The following is a 16,590-nucleotide window of genomic DNA, read 5'->3' on the forward strand; positions in this document are numbered from 1 at the left end:
CTTTGCCACGTCAGCACGTCAACGGGCAGGCGGGCAGAGCGGGCCAGGGGCCAGACGCCAGGGACCCTGGCGTCTGCTTCGCAACCCAGACGCCAGTGATGTTGGCGTCACCCAAAAAGGTCAGAATCGAAATTTCTTTTGAAACGAGGTCAAATCAGGATTTTGTTAGCCTTATAGGTCATAACAGTAATTTTGTCCCCCACCGGCGGCACGCCGTCGACCACACACCGTGCAGTGGATCGGTTGGAGAGTGAACTTGCGAGAAAGAGACCGAGGAAGAAGATGCATGTGAGCCCACGTAGTAGGTCAACGTAGAAATAAATCCTGGCTGGGATCGCACCTTTCCTATTACGCCGAACCAGATTTTAGTGATGCAGGGGTAGGACTGACTTGGATCCGTAAATACGGGGTACCAATTTCAGGGATTCGAAGTTAGGGTTCATTTGCGTCGATATCTACATCCTCAAGGTTTATTTCAGACTTTACTCCTGATTAGTTCGCTGGTACGAGTCCACCCCACGTGTCATTACCATTGTCTTGTCACCCTCACTTAAAATGGATGGCCGTACCCAAACTCTTTACGACTTACTACCCCGTCCTGGTTTGTTAGTCTCATTGTATTTTGTGCCAATTTTTTATCATAAATTTAACTAATAAAATGTTCATGCATGTCTAAAAAATATAGCATTAAAAATTATGTTCAAATATGAATTCAACGATATAATTTTTGTTGACACGCATTAATATTTTATTAGTTAAATATTTGATCAAAATTTGGCACAAATTATAAAGAGGACCAATAAACCAGAACGAAGATAGCACGACCGTGTTGTAAAAAAATTTGTTACGGGCGGTCATACTACTTTCCTATTTGACGGGTTTACACTTTCTCAAACGGGAAGAATGAGTACTGCCTTGTGGGAAACACTGCGATGCACTGTGTTGGGTTTTTTTTTTCAATAGTGTTAGAATTAACTTGATCTGTGATTAATCTACTCCATTCGTTCCTAAATATTTGTTTTTTCCAGAAATTTTAAACGGATACCACATACAGATGTATATAGACATATTTTAGAGTGTAGATTCACTCATTTTGCTCCGTATGTAATCATTTGTTGAAATCTCTAGAAAGACAAATATTTAGAAACGGAGGGAGTATATGCTTAAGAAACCATCAAGTGGTCACTAATTTTGCATTGATCAATAATTAATCCAAGTTTAAGGAACCGCCAAGTGATTGATATGTTGATGCGCAAAAAAAATACTCCCTCCATTCCTTGATATAAGGTGTATAGTTTTTTGAGAATAAATCCGAAATATAAGGTGTATTGCGTTGCACCACTCGTTTGGGTAGTTTTTTTTAGGGATTTGATTACATTTTTTTATATTAGGCAATCTCTTCTATTTTCTCATGTCAATTAGTCAGGTGTAATCTCGCCCAAAACTTGTGAAATTATCCATCCATGTGCGTTCTTTAAATCCGTGCCAAAAACTATACACCCTACATCTAGGAATGGAGGGAGTAGTTGATATGCTTAAAGAACGTCAAGGGGTCAATGATTGCAACAGAACTGTTGCTTTCCTTTGAAACAATTGCAGAAAACAAAACAATATATGTTGTTACCTTTTATCCAAGGATCCATTAATGCTCATTTCATTCTAGTACATTAGGCAAATCAGACTTAAATGTGAAGATAAATGGCAGCTAATGTATCCAAATAACATACACACATGTATGTATGTATGTATGTTATTTGGATATATATATATGTAGACACACACTATAGATAGATATACTATAGCCTGAGCACACAATTATAAATGGTCCAGAAGAAAAAAACAAGAATAGATCAGAAGTGTTTTGACTTAACACTTGAGCTATCGCTTTTACCTTCTCGCCTAAAAGGACATTAGACAAGCACCTGCAGTATATTTAGAGAAAGGAAACAAAACAAAGAACCTGTAGAGGGCCTGTAGTATATTTAGGCAAAGGGGAAAAAATAAGGACAACATTCCGAGTACATTCTCTACAGAGCAAAGAACAAAGAAAAAAAATACAATGGCCAACACTTTGAGTAGATTTTGTACAGAGCAAAGAAACAAAACGTACAAGATTCTTTTTTTTGGGTGAGTAATAAAGATGATTCTGAAACATATGTTGTATGTGGGGAACCATGCTTATACCATTTAGAGAGGAAGTATAGATATGCATACCTGTGACCAAGGCGTATATCTAGAACTTTTGCCTAAGTGTGGATTTCTCTCCAAAATGATTGCAATGGCCTTAGCTATAGTTCTCCCTTGGTTTGTTTCCTTAATATGCAAGTCTGTGCACAAAAAATGTCACTAAAAATCGAAACCCAAAAGATATTAAAAAGACACTACGAACTGAGAGAAGTAATTTCCTCTTCAAGTATAGCCTCTAACACTTTCCCCATCTTTTGTACAAACTCTTGCCAATCTCTAAATGAGTGTTCATACTAATATTCAATCTACTCAGCCACTTTGTCCTGACCTTCCGGTTCTTCTCTTTCACACCTAAATCCAAGGGTTTCTCCCAGAGACTTCTAATTTCTGAGCTTGTGGAGTATCTTTTGGACCTGCTGATCGTCATTTAGAAAAATCAGTGATTTGGTAAGAACCGAAATCCAGTTGTAGTTGGAGCTAGTATTGAGTATTTATGTGCATAGATTAAGTACAAATGCATATTTGGTCAACTCAAGCAACTACTTCAAGATTGCAATTGTAAGCAATACATGGTATCTTTTCTACATAGCTACAAGGTGGAACTAATTACTTCAATATCAATGTTTAAGAATGCGCATTTGGTCAACAATGGCAATTAAATACTTCAAGATTTCAATTGTAAGCAATACCTGGTATCTTTTCTACATATCTAGGAGGTGGAACTAAAAAATCATTTTATTGTTCAATGGTTGCAATGCCCAATGCCTCCTTCACATGAAACTTTTTAGTTCCTCAAAAAATCACATGGAGAAAGGGGATATCCAAAGCACATGAACCAATCGAGTCTACGTTTACATGTAGGTGTAATGCAGCACATAGAAAATAATCCCTAATTCAGAATGAAAAAACAAACAAGTAGTGAATGCATGTATAATATGGTACCTCAAAATGTGGCTATCTGTTTGCAAACAATCTATGCAAATAGATTAATAAAAAATCAAACTAATATCATTTATTGTGTACCAATGATATTAGCATAGTAGTGGGCTAGCATAGCAAATATAAGCACAATAAACTATTCCTATAGTATTATAGGGAAAGGGTACCAGTGCTTAATCTTCTAATCGATCGATTATTTGTGTCAAAGAGAATAGAACAAAAAAATCTAGCTCAATAGAAGAACTCAGATTGTAATAAACTAAATATTGCATTACAGTCCAGAATAGAACCATACGATGACTCATAACTTCCAATTTTCATGTCAACTACGCCAAATAAAAATGTTACCATTGTCCAATAGTAGTACATGATGAATCCGACATATTGGAATAATTAGTAATTTTTTGGTATACTAAAGAACTTCAACAGAATGTGTGGCGTTCATGATATTCAGGTATATTCCTCCCTAGCGGTAACAATGGCACTCGTGTGTTCATATTTTCATGCTGCTCTTGTGATTCATTTCTAAAATAGCTAATGTTGCAGAAAAATGATAACTGGTACAGTTGCATTCATTAGCACCATCACATATATGCAGTTGCTCAAGTAAGAAGAATCACCCATACCTTGGTCCTTGACAAAGGATATCAGAAGGCGAAGTCTATTCAATCTGAATATTGTTGTGACCAACTCATTGCTTCTTTGGGCACATATGCCTGCTCATTTGCTTTATATTGGTATACAAGAGTAGTTTCTAGATAACTCGACCTTGGCGCCCGAATTTGAACTCTAGGTCACAAAAAAATTGATATATGTAAAGAGTGGTTTCTAGAGACTTCGTCCTGAGCACACATATTTCATTTTGGGTGATTAAAAATTTATATCTGGAAGGCGGCACGGGTGGGAATGACAAGGATTGTGAAGGAGGGGCAGTAGCCATGCATAGTAAGTCGGAAGGAAGGATAAGGAGCAGCAGGTGGCGGCACCGCCGCTGAGAGCAGCTCGTAGCCGGTGGCGTACTTGCAGCGGTCAGCATTGGTGGATAAGGGGAAGGGGTGGATGACATGGTGAGGAGGGGGAGGTGGTACCGATATAAGGAGGTGGTTGATTGGACCGCTGCAGCATAGGAAGAGACAGAAGAGGCACCGGGAACATACTGCATCAGCGATGTACCTGCGGCTGTCAGTGTCGGTGCAGACATGGGACAGGGAGAGGGGATTGCCGAGGAGGAGGGAGAGGTGACAATGATGGTCGCTGGTGGTCCTGCTGCGGCAGGCGAGGAGATAGTAGTGGCGTCAGCGTCCGGCTTGCCAAGATCAATGTCCAATGAGACGGGGAAAGGAGCAAAGGAGACAGCAGAGAGGATGGGGTCCTGGTGGCGAATAAGAATACCGGTTTGAAATGGACGACATGATATCCCAACTATGATGCCTGTAGCTTTGCTCTTGTTAGTACCTGTTGTCCTGTATCACTCTACTTACATTCATACCTGGTTGATTATGTGACATCAGTGTGCATCATCACTTGATTATCCACTATTCGCTCCAAATTATCATATCTATACTAATGCTTACATTAATGTAGAATAAACCCAATGCTTATGAAGAAGTTTAGCTCTGCATTGTTCTTGTAAGTACTTATTGTACTTCATCATAGTACTGATACTGACAACTACTTGTTCATGTACCATCATTTTGCAGTTTATTTTTCCTTACCCTTCATTTTCTACACATTATTAGATCTATATTTATTCTTGCCAAAATGTTGAATAAAACCAATTCTACTGAAAAAGTTTAGCTATGTATTGCTCTTTGTTAGTACTTTTTGCCTTTATCGTTGTACTTACATTTATAATTAGTTGATTACGTAGCATCACTCTGCATCTTATATTAAATATCCTCCATTTGTTCCAATATGATCACATATATATTTGTCTTAATAAAATGCAGAATAAAGGAAGTGCTTATGAAGATAAGTATGTGGTAAACTTCTTGAGTTGCGCCCCATCAACAAGGACAAGGGCTTTATAGAGCCGGTCGTAACTACTAACATAAATTGTCCTTCTCAAGCCTTCAAACTTTATTGTGTATATTTGGATAGGCAGGACTGCAACTGCTGTTTATTTTTGGTGTTTGCTCAAATTGCATGTTTAAAGTTTGTTATGAAGAAGTTCATAAACATAACTTTATCCTTCTCAACTTCTGTTTTTAGTTGTACAACCAAGTTTCTTGTTCATACCATGTACACTAAACTAAGTAGAGCTAGTGATATTCATTAGCACTTTATGTATGCTTGTGTTCTTGATTTGTAATCCAGTGGTGTGGTGAAGCTGCACACTCCTCCACAATGTCATTCATGTCATGTCTTAAATATGAACAATGTCATATTATGTTAATGATATTCTTAAACGTGACTCTTTATTTGCTAATAAGAAATGGGATAAACTGATAGCACACTGACCATTGATGCTTATAACTGCAAAACCTATTATCTGGCTGCTTGTTTCTCTTTCAGAGTGATATCCTTGACACCAGGAAAAACTGCCACAGAGATAGTGAGAAAAACCCTAAAATATATTATAGGGAAGAAGGCAAAACATCTGAGATAGTGATACAACCCCAAAGTCATGTCTTGATGTAGTGGCCAAGATACTCGCCAATAGCAGTGACACAAGCTCGATGAAGTCACCGCCTAAATCAGTACGACTTCTTCAGTCTCAACTTCAAGTGGAAAGACATGGTTCAGCTCAGCTCCGGCTCGAAGTCCAATCTCTAAGGAAGATTGCAGAGAACACACGTGTGTACATTATTGCTAAGCAGCTCGAGCTGGAGGACATGCGCAGTCTCATCAGCTTGCTGAGATGCTTGCGCAGCATCTCCCAGGCAGGCTAGCATTTCTTGAACTATGTTGAAGTGTTGTCGGTTCTGTATATTATTTTGTTTACGTGTTTATTTTCACTGGTGGCGACCTTTGATGCCCGATGTATGTAATATGCTGTCTAGTTGCGCTATATTATCACTGGTGACGAAGTTTAATGCCTTGTGGATGTAATATGCTATAATTTCTTTATATTATATTCTAGGTCTGTTCTTAGTAACTATAATCTTCGACGGGGGCCAAAGGGCCAAAAAATTATTAGCCCGTCATCAATATAAAAAATTAAGTGAAGGAAATGGGCGTCCATCATCTCGCTATAGATGTGCTGAAACAATTAATCGGCCCATATTGGGCTTCAGGGGCCCATAATCATCACGGGCCATTAGCAGGCCTAAACGAAAAGTAGCCCCAAGTAGGTTCGTGCCTATAATAGGCCGTGTAACCGCGAGTCTTAATTGGCCACAAAAAAATACAATGGGCTTTTAACAGGATGAAAGTAGATTGGGTCTGAATTGTGCCCAATATTTCATGGGTTGATACCAAGCCAAAATATACATCGGCCCATGTGAGGGTGTCTGATAACCTACAAGTATAGGGGGCGCAACAGTTTTCGAGGGTAGAGTATTCGACCCAAATTTATTGATTCGACAGAAGGGGAGCCAAAGAATATTTGCAAGTACTAGCAGTTGAGTTGTCAATTCAACCACACCTGTAGACTAAATATATGTAGTAGTGATGTCTACTACGCAACATTCTTCTTGTAGACATTGTTGAGACTCCAAGTGCAGCAGTTTGTAGGACAATAGTAAATTTTCCTCAAGTGGATGACCTAAGGTTTATAATTCCATGGGAGGCGTAGGATGAAGATGGTCTCTCTCAAACAACCCTGCAACCAAATAACAAAGAGTCTCTTGTGTCCCCAACACACCCAATACAATTGTAAATTGTATAGGTGCACTAGTTCGGCGAAGATATGGTGATACAAGTGCAATATGGATGGTAGATATAAGTTCTTATAATCTGAAATTATAAAAACAACAAGGTAACAAGTAATAAAAGTGAGCGAAAACGGTATTGCAATGCTTCAAAACAAGGCCTAGGGTTCATACTTTCACTAGTGCAAGTTCTCTCAACAAGGATAACATAATTAGATCATATAAAAATCCCTCAACATGCAACAAAGAGTCACTCCAAAGTCACTAATAGCGGAGAACAAACGAAGAGATTATTGTAGGGTACGAAACCACCTCAAAGCTATTCTTTCTGATCAATCCATTGGGCTATTCCTATAAGTGTCACAAACAGCCCTAGAGTTCGTAGTAAAATAATACCTTAAGACACACATCAACCAAAACCCTAATGTCACCTAGATACTCCAATGTCACCACAAGTATCTGCGGGTATGAATATACGATATGCATCACACAATCTCAGATTCATCTATTCAAACCAACACAAAGAACTTCACAGAGTGCCCCAAAGTTTCTACCGGAGAGTCAAGACGAAAACATGTGCCAACCCCTATGCATAAGTTCACAAGGTCACTGAACCCGCAAGTTGGTCACCAAAACATACATCAAGTAGATCACGTGAATATCCCATTGTCACCACAGATAAGCACATGCAAGACATACATCAAGTGTTCTCAACTCCTTAAAGACTCAACCCGATAAGATAACTTCAAAGGGAAAACTCAATCATTACAAGAAGATAGAGGGGGAGAAACATCATATGATCCAACTATAATAGCATAGCTCGCGATACGTCAAGATCATGCCGAATCAAGAACACGAGAGAGAGAGAGAGAGAGAGAGAGAGAGAGAGAGAGAGAGATCAAACACATAGCTACTGGTTCATACCCTCGGCCCCGAAGTGAATTACTCCCTCCTCGTCATGGAGAGCGTCGGGATGATGAAGATGGCCACCGGTGATGGATCCCCCCTCTGGCAGGGTGCTGGAACAGGGTCCCGATTGGTATTTGGTGGCTATTGTGACGCCTCGATAATTAGACTATAGTAAAACTCTCCTGATGATGCCATGTCATCTATGTTACTGTTGCTAATTAAGTGGTAGTTCAAAAACATTGCAAATTCAAAAATGAATTAGCGACAAACACCCAAAGTTTTCAAAAGTCAAAACAAAAATGTTCGGGGGGTGCCAAATATTGCATAGGTAATTATGGTGAAGTGAACACATTTTTAGAAAATGCCTAAATACTTTAAAATGAAATAAAACAGAAAAGAAAAATAAAGAAAAGAAAGAAAGAAAGAAAGGAAAAGAACCCCCCCCCCCGGGCCAGCCGACCAAACTGGCCGGCCCATTCGGCCACCGGCCCAACTGGGCAAAGGCCCAGCCGGCCACTTCCTCTCCTTATCCCCTCACCCCGCAAACCCTAACCCACTCCCCGCACCCACACCCCACTCTCCCCACGACGCCCCCTCCTCTCTCCTGATCTGGATCGGGATCCAGAGGAGGCCGACGCCGCCCCGTCCACCCCTCCTCCCCGGCCGGCCTCTGCTTCCTCCCGGCGCCGCCCCGCCATCGCCGCCTCGACCCCGACTCCGTCGCCCGAAGCGTCCCGGACGCCGCCAGACTTCCCCTTCTACGCACGTCGTCCCCGTCAACCTCCCCGAACTCCCCCGCGCCCATTGCCACGATCCCTACTTCCCCTGGTGAGGTCCCGGCCTCCTCTCTCTCCCCCACCTCGGCGTGCACCCCGCGCCGCGCGCGCTCACCGTGCGCGCCACATCTGCCGCCGCACGCGGGAGGCCCGCGCTGGCTCACCGCGCCCCGGCCCATGCTCACCGTCACTGCACCCCGGCCCGCGCTCACCGTGGCCTCGCCCCGCCCGGCGTGCCCCTGTACACGCGCCCGGGCGCGCGCCGATGCCTCGCCCCCCCTACGCGCTCGCCCGTGGCCGCGCCCCCTGTTCACCACCCCCGCGCGCCCCTGGTGGTGCTGCTCGCAGATGCCGTGGCAGCCCGCTCCTCCCTCCGTCCGCCCCTGTCCCGTGCGCCGTCGCCATCCCTGTCCTCCGCCCGGTTGGCGCCCGGCGAGCCCCGCCGTGGTCACCAACCCCCCTGCTCCGGCGACCTGCCGACTCCCCTCGCCCCTGTGGTGCGCCCGAACGAGCGGGTGCTGGGCACCCGTTGCGCCCACGCCCGTTCGGGCGACAACCGCGCGCCCATGCGCCCGAAACCCGCAAGGCCCCTTGGGGCCACAGGCATGTGGGGCCCTGCCCCAGAACGTTTACAAAAAAAATAAGAAAAATAATATATAAAATAAAATTAATAATAATGGAATTAATTAATTAATTAATTACTTAATTAATTAACTTAAATAATCTTGTTTAGATTAACCTAATCATTTAGTTAGACTAACTAAACCTGATTAGTTAGTCTTAGCCTATGGCATGCAGGACCCACATGTTAGGTTGACCAGTCAACTCTGTTGACTGCTGACTCAGCATGACCTCATGCTGATGTCATTAATCCATTTTTCGAATTAATTTAAATAATTAATTAGATTCCAGAAATTCATAAAATCTTTAGAAAATCATAACTTTTAATCCGTAACTCGGATTAAATTATTTTCAACATGAAAGTTGCTCAAAACGACAAGACGAATCCGGATACACAGCCCGTTCGTCCGCCACACATCCCTAACCTATCGAACTCGCAACTTTCCCCCTCCGGTTTATCTATCCGAAAACGCGAAACACCGGGGATACTTTCCCGGATGTTTCCCCCCTTCACCGGTATCACCTACTACCGCGTTAGGGCACACGAACACCGCGTATTGTCTTGTTACGCTTTGTGATGCTTTGATTGCTGTGTTATTTATTGTGTTCTCTCTCCGTTACTTCTTTCCGATAGACCCCGAGACTGCCGGCGACCCCCAGTTCGACTACGGTGTTGGTGACTCGTCCTTCTTGCCAGAGCAACCAGGCAAGCCCCCCCCTTGATCACCAGATATCGCATATTCTCCTCTATACTGCTTGCATTAGAGTAGTGTAGCATGTTACTGCTTTCCGTTAATCCTATTCTGATGCATAGCCTGACATTGTTGCTACATCTGTTGATACCTTACCTGCAATCCTAAATACTTAGTATAGGATGCTAGTTTATCATCATTGGCCCTACATTCTTGTCAGTCTGCCTTGCTATACTATTGGGCCGTGATCACTGGGGAGGTGATCACGGGTATATACTATACATACATACATACTATACAGATGGTGACTAAAGTCGGGTCAGCTCGTTGAGTACCCGCAAGTGATTCCGATGTGGGGGCTGAAAGGACAGGTGGCTCCATCCCGGTAGAGGTGGGCCTGGGTTCTCGACGGCCCCCGACTGTTACTTTGTGGCGGAGCGACAGGGCAGGTTGAGACCACCTGGGAGACAGGTGGGCCTGGCCCTGTTCGGCGTTCGCGGATACTTAACACACTTAACGAGATCTTGGTATTTGATCTGAGTCTGGCTACTGGCCTATACGCACTAACCAACTACGCGGGAACAGTTATGGGCACTCGGCGTCGTGGTATCAGCCGAAGCCTTCTTGACGTCAGCGACTGAGCGGCGCGCGCCGGGTTTGACTGCGTTAACGCAACTTCCTTTGTAATGGACGTTGCTAGGTCTGCTCACCGGCCGCGTACGCAACATGCAGGTGTGCAATGGGCAATGGGCCATAACCCCTGCGCGCATAGGATTTAGACCGGCGTGCTGACCTCTCTGTTGTGCCTAGGTGGAGCTGTGACTTGTTGATCTTCCGAGGCCGGGCATGACCCAGGAAAGTGTGTATGGCCAAATGGGATCGAGCGTGTTGGGTTATGTGGTGCACCCCTGCAGGGAAGTTAATCTATTCGAATAGCCGTGATCTTCGGTAACAGGACGACTTGGAGTTGTACCTTGACCTTATGACAACTAGAACTGGATACTTAATAAAACACACCCTTCCAAGTGCCAGATACAACCCGGTGATCGCTCTCTAACAGGGCGACGAGGAGAGGATCGCCGGGTAGGATTATGCTATGCGATGCTACTTGGAGGACTTCAATCTACTCTCTTCTACATGCTGCAAGACGGAGGCTGCCAGAAGCGTAGTCTTCAACAGGATTAGCTATCCCCCTCTTATTCTGGCATTCTGCAGTTCAGTCCACCGATATGGCCCTTTACACATATACCCATGCATATGTAGTGTAGCTCCTTGCTTGCGAGTACTTTGGATGAGTACTCATGGTTGCTTTATCCCCCCTTTTCCCCCTTTCCTTTCTTTCTGGTTGTCGCAACCAGATGCTGGAGTCCAGGAGCCAGACGCCACCGTCGACGACGACTCCTACTACACCGGAGGTGCCTACTACTACGTGCAGCCCGCTGACGACGACCAGGAGTAGTTAGGAGGATCCCAGGCAGGAGGCCTGCGCCTCTTTCGATCTGTATCCCAGTTTGTGCTGGCCTTCTTAAGGCAAACTTGTTTAACTTATGTCTGTACTCAGATATTGTTGCTTCCGCTGACTCGTCTATGATCGAGCACTTGTATTCGAGCCCTCGAGGCCCCTGGCTTGTATTATGATGCTTGTATGACTTATTTATGTTTTAAAGTTGTGTTGTGATATCTTCCCGTGAGTCCCTGATCTTGATCGTACACATTTGCGTGCATGATTAGTGTATGATTGAGGCGGGGGCGTCACAAGTTGGTATCAGAGCCGACTGCCTGTAGGAATCCCCCTTTCCAACTCCTTGGCCGAAGTCGAGTCTAGACATTGCAAAACTTTTACTAACATGGCTGTGTGCCTTACGGGCCCACGTTGCCATTTGGGTGGTACTAGGATCTTTTACTCCTCGACCTTTACTCTAGGACTCTGCACTCTCTTCTACTTGGGTTAAACGATTTTACTAACTCTGACTCTAGGTTCTCATAACTAGTTCCACCCGGAGAACCCCTTATTACAGGTGATCGCCAGCTGCACTAGAGTATTTTGGAGATACTCTTCCATATTCTCTCGAGACTTTGTGCCCACCGCTTTTGTTATTCCCGACCATCGATAACCCATATGGATAACTACATACACTTGTTGTCCATAGCTTCACTTCCAATTGTTCTTGTTATTACAAGATACCCTGAGATACTTCGGATATTCCGAAAATACTTTGTGCCTACTGCCTTGCAGTTACTAGCCCCATAACTACCCCTACGGGTAATTTCTCGCACTTACCAAGTATCAGCTCATCCCCAGTTGTTCTAGTGTTTCACAAAAGTCTTCGAAATGTTATTCGATCCTCCAAAAAAAATCCTTAGCAGCTTATTGCTCTACAAATACTTGTCTGCTTACATTATGGATGTTCCCATATCACTAGCAATATTCACTAGTATCTTTTGACACCGTCATTTTGATCCTATTGCTTCAACATGTGTGCGAATGCACGCAATCATCGATCAACCCTTCTAAATTATCTTTTCGGCTCAGACATCATTTTGAACATGAGCTGGTTCTCGACCAAACTATTTGTCGTCAATTGCGCCTCTAGTCTATCCAACTTATCCATCCTTGATCAGAGCGTCTGCTTCTGATCCTTTGTTTTGGAAATCATAATTCCTTTGTTAACTAAGCATCAAATTATTCAGATGTTCTATAATATGATGCCCGTGCATTCTTTCTTCCTCTGATTGAGTACCAATACTCACACCAGCTCCATTGTGGATCGCCCGATCCATTGTTGGATTTCATCCGACACCGTCCTTAATATTCAAATAACCTTGTGAGTCTTTCCACGGATATATAAAGCCTTGGGTAAATTGTATCCTCTGTTTTCTCAACCATGCTCTATTTTCGAGCTGGTGGTATTTACTATTGAAGCTTGTGGTATATGTTTCCACGATACCCTGACGGGTTGAACCTATGCCTTCCTTAATATGTGTGAATTCGGAAGTTTTCACGAGTCATACTCATCTGGTATTTCACCAGCTAAAACTTTCAACACTAATGCCTTTATCAAAGCGAGAAGTGAATGGAAGGTTATACATTGAAGAAGTGGGAGTCGACCTTGAACCTTGCGTTCATGCCCATGGACACGATGTATAACTTATCATGGAAGCTGCTCGTAAAAATAATTACCCCCTTGTTACAAGTTCATCTTGTATCCGTGGTTCGATCATTTGCAATCGTTGTTCCAGCCATGTTCTCCTTTTAAATACCATTTATCGGACAAGTTAAAGTACTTGCCTTTTGCAGATCAATACGCTTGCCCAACCTCTATTTTGATCTTCCTCGAGTATTAACCTCTGGTATCTCGAGGACTATGTTGCTTCCTGCGAGTCTTCATCTAGTATTGCTTCTCACCGATCTCGGATTCCCCCCAGGTTCTGAGTTATTAGTCACTCGAGAACACCGATAAGTGAATCGATTCCGCACTCTGATTCAATAACTCTAAGTAATTCTTGTTGCTTACGAGTTTAATAATCCTTCAAGTCATTCCTAGCCTTATCGGCTATATCATTATCGTGCAAACTTCTAACTGTGCTACCTGGTCCTTCCCGAAGCACAAATTTTTTGATGATGAGCTAAGCTTACGTCGATCTTCCTCGTCCTATCAGTTCGCCTTGAACAACAATCTTGATTTCAAGTTTGTGTCCTACCCATGGTTCCAATAACCTTCCGCTACCTCATTCCTTTGACTTGATGTCGTCGCTGATTGATTACATCTTATTGAAATCTCTCAAAAAGTTTGTCGTGGTCATCATCAACATTTTGACTCCTTCCAGGATACCAATCGAATTCATGATGATGAGTACCACCCTCGTCCCTTGGTAATTTGAGTTACCATCGACAACATCCTTGCCTTCCTTCTGTTACAAACTTATTCCTATTATGGATGCAACTTGCAATCCAGCTTGTCTTATGTTCTACCTTGAAGTATTACCGTCTCTAATGTCGAGGATGTTGTGAGAATTTCACCACCTCTTAAGAAATTCTTGTTGCAGCGATGCTTCTCGCCATCACCATTCTTTCTTGGTCCCCGTGCTGGTTCTAACCAGGATACCAACAGATGAACGGTGCTATTTGGATTCTGCCCTTCTAGCAACCCTATTGCTTTGAAGTTAATGGTCGGCCATTAATTCTTAGACATTTGATTATTGAATCACCATTCCGACATTAGTTGTGCAACCCAGCCCATATTTTGGGTGCACCTTTCAACCAATGTTTAATTGTGTATGTTTTCCTCGAGCATACATCATTATACCATTTGATCTGACAAATGTTATCTCCTTGTTCACATAATTGTGGAAATCCGTCTTTTTGGAAATCTCAATGAATTGTCACTGAGACAATCGGCCACCTCCTCATCCTCTTCTTGATTTAATGATGAACTCTTGTTTTGGAACTCGCTTCCATAGTTCATTTCCCGAGAATCTTCGACGTCATCTCGTCAATTTGTGTCACACCTTTTCTCCTTAAGCATCGTGAGTTTGAGGTATCCTCGCACCAATCAGATCTGAATCTCGGTCAGATATGATGGTTGGAACATTTTTCCAAGAGTTATAACACTGGTCTTTTATGACCCGGTAAGGTGATGGCATGTCCAGCACACCTGGCCGGATGACCTGCTATTATAGTTTCCTTATTAGCAAGGTTATCCATTCCTTCATGAGGAAATTGTAAGGCTTATTCTACAAGTTGTTCCTGATGGATCCTTCGTGTATCCAGAGTCTGACCTTTGCTTGAAGACCTTGTCAATGCTATCTCGAAGCATGTCTGTGGTACTCTGAATTTCAATAAAAACATTTGAAGCACAATGCTAAATTTTCTTTATCGATTATCCAACATCGTTGTATGGGTAATGGTATAAAATTTCTCTCCCCATTCCTAAAGGGTTTTTCTATGTTATATCCTGTCATGGATATCATGCTCTGCTTGTCCTTGGGAAGGATATACCCCTGAAAAATGTGTCTAAATACATTTTTTTCTTTCCATTGTTCTGATTAATTCTGATAGACATTTTCCCCTTTCCATTGGTTTGTTTAAACATTTCTATGATCTATATGATATAAGAAGAAATAATTACCTGCTTGTGCAAACATCTCGATGTACAACTCTGTCAGTAAGAGCATGTTACTATTGTTGATGACATTACGGTAACCACCGATGGACGAGAACTTTGCCTATTGGTCCGCCTTGTTCAACGAGCAAGAAAATGGTTCTCTTTGTCCCTCGCCCTTGGCATCGACGTTGTTGCCGACATAATCGATAGGCTACCCTCTGACATGCCTTGCTTGCATGATCACGCAAGACGTCTCCGCCCTTCCTACTTTTAACCCACATGGTGGGCCCATAACCCACAGTTCCACTAGGTTGAAACCTAACTCTCATGTACAACCCTGTTTCTAATGGATATTCCCCACGCTTGGCTTTGTATTTAATTCATGGGCCACCTTCCTAGTGCTCTATTCTGGTATCCGACGCAATACTTACTCTCGCTACTCTGAACCCCTTTCTCACTCTGGTTCAGACTTCGAGCAGCTATCTATCCGCTTGGAACCTCTTATTGTACCTTCGTACCTTACTCTTGATGTATTTTATATGTTCAACTCGAGAGATAATCTTATACTCATTCATGGGTTAACCCAGATTGTTTCCCTCAAAAGCATTATGTCGTAGCTGAGCTGCCCCTTATACTTTTGTAGGTACGATGGAGTTCCCGAAGAAAGGACGACAACTTTATCATGATGCATTGGAATAAAGAATTGAAGACATTAACGAAAGGGATTAACTCCTTCGACAAGATCCGTTAGAATACCATAACCAGAACTTCCCCCTTACTCCCCTCTTAAATCTCGGGACGAGATTTCTTGTAGTGGAGGAGAATTGTGACGCCCCGATAATTAGACTATAGTAAAACTCTCCTGATGATGCCATGTCATCTATGTTACTGTTGCTAATTAAGTGGTAGTTCAAAAACATTGCAAATTCAAAAATGAATTAGCGACAAACACCCAAAGTTTTCAAAAGTCAAAACAAAAATGTTCGGTGGGTGCCAAATATTGCATAGGTAATTATGGTGAAGTGAACACATTTTTAGAAAATGCCTAAATACTTTAAAATGAAATAAAACAGAAAAGAAAAATAAAGAAAAGAAAGAAAGAAAGAAAGGAAAAGAACCCCCCCGGGCCAGCCGACCCAACTGGCCGGCCCATTCGGCCACCGGCCCAACTGGGCAAAGACCCAGCCGGCCACTTCCTCTCCTTATCCCCTCACCCCGCAAACCCTAACCCACTCCCCGCACCCACACCCCACTCTCCCCACGACGCCCCCCTTCTCTCTCCCGATCTGGATCGGGATCCAGAGGAGGCCGACGCCGCCCGACGCCGCCCCGTCCACCCCTCCTCCCCGGTCGGCCTCTGCTTCCTCCCGGCGCCGCTCCGCCATCGCCGCCTCGACCCCGACTCCATCGCCCGAAGCGTCCCAGACGCCGCTGGACTTCCCCTTCTATGCACGTCGTCCCCGTCAACCTCTCCGAACTCCCCCGCGCCCATTGCCACGATCCCTACTTCCCCCAGTGAGGTCCTAGCCTCCTCTCTCTCCCTCGCCTC

The sequence above is a fragment of the Triticum dicoccoides genome, chromosome 7B (assembly GCF_002162155.2).
Source record: "Triticum dicoccoides isolate Atlit2015 ecotype Zavitan chromosome 7B, WEW_v2.0, whole genome shotgun sequence".
NCBI classification, from domain to species: domain Eukaryota; kingdom Viridiplantae; phylum Streptophyta; class Magnoliopsida; order Poales; family Poaceae; genus Triticum; species Triticum dicoccoides.